We start from the raw sequence: 4180 nt of genomic DNA, 5'->3' as shown, positions 1-4180 counted from the left end.
TAGAACAAGCTTGTACTAGAAGCAGAGAGAAGTCTAGATGGTGTGAGGGGGCTGAGAAGGACAGGCTCAGATGAGATCAGAGAAGGAGACAAGGGCTGAGAAGGACAGGCTCAGATGAGATCAGAGAAGGAGACAAGGGGCCAGGGGATGCACAGCATTTAGGAGACAAGGAGTTTTAATTTTATTCCAACTCTGCCCCAATCAGGATGGGGATAGAGATGAAATCATCAGATTTGCATTTCTGTGGGAAGAATTGATTGTCTGGGCAACAAAACTTGTTGACAGGCTATGGCTGTGCTTGCTTTGGCAGCATATAACTAAAAAGGGGAACAATATAGAGATTAGCAAGGCCCCTGTGCAAAAACAACAGTTAAATTCATAAATCATTTCATGCTTTTAAAGAAAAGGTCTAGGTCAAAACGGGTAGGAAACAGATCCAGGAAATCTCAGAAAGCAAGTCATCAAAATTTTCTGAACTACATAAAAATGACAGAAGTGGGCATTCTTTTGAATTAGAAAAACTTTTTGAACCCTATCTCATCCTAAGATTTTAGGAAAACTAAATTTACATAAAAGTTGACAACAGGGAGTTCCCATCGTGGCTCAGTGGTTAACGAATCCGACTAGGAACCATGAGGTTGCCAGTTCGATCCCTGGCCTTGCTCAGTGGGTTGAGGATCCGGCGTTGCCGTGAGCTGTGGTGTGGGTCACAGACACAGCTCGGATCCAGCATTGCTGTGATTGTGGCATAGGCTGGCAGCTACAGCTCCGATAAGAACCCTAGCCTGGGAATCTCTATAGGCCATGGGTGCAATCCCAGAAAAGACCAAAAAAAAAAAGCTGACAACAGAAAATCCTCAAGGTCAAATCCTATGCAGATTTATCACAAACAAAAAAGGAAAAGGAGCAGAATAACATCCCTATAGACCAAGAGCACGATAGAAAAACATGCCCACAAAGGTCAAAACTATAACTACTTCAAAATGATAGAAGATGTTAAGAAAAATACATGTCATGAAAGAAAACCCAAATCAGAATTTGAAAAATGCAGAAATGAGGCTGGAGAACACAGGAAAGAATAATTTTTAAAAATCATTTCAGAATTAAAGACTAAACTAGAAGAAACACAGGAAATAGTGCCTTAAGGGACATAAAAGATAGAGGGAAATCGAAAAAAAATAAATGAAAAAGAGATAACACGGATTTGACAGAAAGTGACAAAAATTGACGCTCAAAAATGCAGATAATACGAGTCTCTGAAGAATAAAACCAAAGTGAGAGAACAGAATGAATGCTAAAGGCTATAATTCAGGAAAACTTTCCTGAAATAAAAATAAAGTTGAAATCATACATTAAAAGAGCACACTTTGTACCTGAGAGTATCAACCCTGAATGACCAACAGCTAATCTAACAAAATTATTGGCAGGAAAGGAAGAAAGAATGAGAGTGATAGAGAAAAAGAGGAAGGACAGAAGGAAGGAAGGAAGCTAGGGAGAAGGGAGGGAGGTGTTTCAGCACATAGAAAAAAGAAGACGTAGCTCACAAGGAATGAAAATGTAAGCCACTGCTTTTATGAAAAGCAAAATTGATTTTCTTGCATAAAAGACACACTATTATCACTCTGCAAGAACTCAAGGAATGTTCCCACAATCCCTGTCTGAAAAATTAGAGAATGAGCTTCAGATAAGCAAAATAACTAGAGACATTAGATGGATGATGAGCAATCAACACAGAGTAACCTGCAGAACTGAGTGAGTGAGACTAAATGCGGGTTCAGAAAGAGAGAGTATATATAGTATGGAATGCCTATATGGTCTGGCAATACAGACTTTGTATTAACTATTTTTTTTTTAATGGTGCAAGAATGGAGACAGCATATGCAAAAATTTTTTATTTTCAGTGTTCATATGGGTTTTAGCATTGTTATCCCGAGACTGTGGTATGTGATTACAGGCTTTTAAAAAGTAAGTAATTATGATTTATTTTATCTTTCTTTTTTGTCATTAAGAACCATAATTCTTGGTGTGGATGAAAGGAGATAGTGACATAATAGAGAAAAGGTTAAGCAAAAGCTTTATGGTCTCAAAGTTTCATTGGTATCATCAATATGAAATCATGAGTATTTGGGAAGTTTCTGCTGTGACTCGGTGGGGTTAAAACCCAACTCATATCCATGAGGATGAGGGTTCGATCCCTGGCCTCGCTTAGTGGGCTGAGGATCCAAGCTGCTGTGAGCTGCAGTGTAGGTCTCAGGATGTGGCTCGGATCCCGAGTTGCTGTGCCTGTGGTGTAGGCCAGCAGCTGCAGCTCTGATTCAACTCCTAGCCTGGGAACTTCCGTATGCTGCAGGTGCAGCCCTAAAAAAAAATAAATAAATAAAAGCAAAAAAAAAAGGAAAAAGAAATCATTAAGTATTTTATCGCATATACAATTGTTTGTCCCTTAGCTCTGTTAATTTAAAGGACTAGATACAAAATGAACATCCCTCTAGCGGTCCTGAATTACCCTTTCTCTCTAAAAGAAGCCAGCACTTCATAAGAAAATGGCTGTGATTCCAGGTCTGATAGGCACAGGCAGAAAGCTATCAAAGACTACCAGAGTTGTGCCAAACAAGGTCTGTCTACACAGTTACATGAAGTAGAGAGATGGAAAAATGGATCAGCAAGTAGAATATTTGCATGATTCAATCCAAAATACCTTCGATTGTGCATCTGTTGGGGCCAAAAGGAATGGCCGTATTGGACCACATACTTGAGGCTGCTTCTGTCCTCCTTGCCCGTTTCCCTGTGATGCATCTCTATTCTGACGAGTTGAACCCGTGAGAAACTATAATATACGGCCCTCAGACCACATGACACTGGTGCCAATCAAGTACCTAAGTCAGTCGGGACTCTTAGCCTAGACTACACTGAGCAGGCAAGCACGTGCCAGACAGAAAACTCAGCCTGGTTGGTTTGTGTTTCTTTCTTCAGCCTATTAATTATGGAGTACTTTCAAAGCCCCAGCTGTGGTGTCTGTGCCGTGAGGAACAGGAAAAACTGAAGGCATGATTCCTGCCACAAAAGTTTACCAGGTAGGAGGAAACAAGACCCCAAAAGCCACTTTCAGACAAAGAGTTACCACCTTAATGGGGGTGGTACAAGCTGCATGGGCACAAGATCACCTGGAAATCTTCTTAGCAAAGCTGAGTCTTAACCCAGTCTCCCAGGAGGAGGTAGATAGGGATTAGAAGGATGCAGGAGAGGGTGCTTGAGAGGACAGAGGCAGGTGGAGAGCAAGATGGGTCCTAAGTCAAAGCTAGAGAGAAAGCAGAGGAAGAGGCAAAAGAAGGAACCAATGGGAGTTCCCGTTGTGGCGCAACAGAAATGAATATGACTAGCATCCATGAGTACGCAGGTTCGATCCCTGACCTTGCTCAGTGGGTTGAGGATCCGGCGTTGCTGTAAGCTGTGGTGTAGGTTGCAGACGTGACTTGGATCTGGCGTGGCTGTGCCTGTCAATGTGGCTGGCAGCTGCAGCTGTGATTCAACCCCTAGCCTGGAAACCTCCATATGCCTCCGGTGCAGACCTAAAAAGACAAAAAAATAAACAAATAAAGAGGAGGAACCAATGCACAGGAGGTCCTGACATGTGCCAAGTGCTATGAAAACTTCTTCTCATTCACTCCTCCCAGCAACCCTCCAGAATAAACTGTATAATCTCTAATTCATACAAGAGAAAACAGAGGTCCACAGGGGTTAAGTACAGCTGATCCTCAGTCCTTCCGGATTCCATATTTAGGAATTCACCTAGTCAAAATTTACTTGTAGCCCTGAATCAAAACTTGCCATTGCATGGTCATCTGTGGTCATGTGCAGAGCAGCAAAAAATTTAAGTTGCCTGACACGATCGATCCAGCTGAGGCTGAACAAGGCAATGATCTGCCTCCTTGTTATTGTTTTCATAATAGTGTGTCCTTTTCACAGTCAATTTAGTACTATTTTTTTTTGCATTTTTCTGCTTTTTGCTGGTGATCTCACTGTTTATTTGGCCCCCAAATGTAGTGCTGAGGTGCTGTTTGGTGTTCCTACATAGAAGAAGGCTGGAATGTGCTTTACAGAGAAAATACAGGCATGAGTTACAGCCCTGGTGGCTGTGAGTCTAATGTTAATAAATCAACAATTCATATTAAATAAGGTG

General features: G+C 41.6%; 1 non-coding gene across 1 annotated transcript; it reads left to right on the top strand.

Moving 5' to 3' along the window:
- The first annotated feature begins 294 nt into the window (after positions 1-294).
- LOC125113688 (U6 spliceosomal RNA) lies at positions 295-398 on the top strand. Its single transcript, XR_007131552.1, has one exon. It is a non-coding gene; the product is annotated as a U6 spliceosomal RNA (small nuclear RNA).
- Positions 399-4180: the final 3782 nt, after the last annotated feature.

Source organism: Phacochoerus africanus, chromosome 13 (assembly GCF_016906955.1).
Source record: "Phacochoerus africanus isolate WHEZ1 chromosome 13, ROS_Pafr_v1, whole genome shotgun sequence".
NCBI classification, from domain to species: domain Eukaryota; kingdom Metazoa; phylum Chordata; class Mammalia; order Artiodactyla; family Suidae; genus Phacochoerus; species Phacochoerus africanus.
This window is presented reverse-complemented; position numbering and strand designations above follow the sequence as displayed.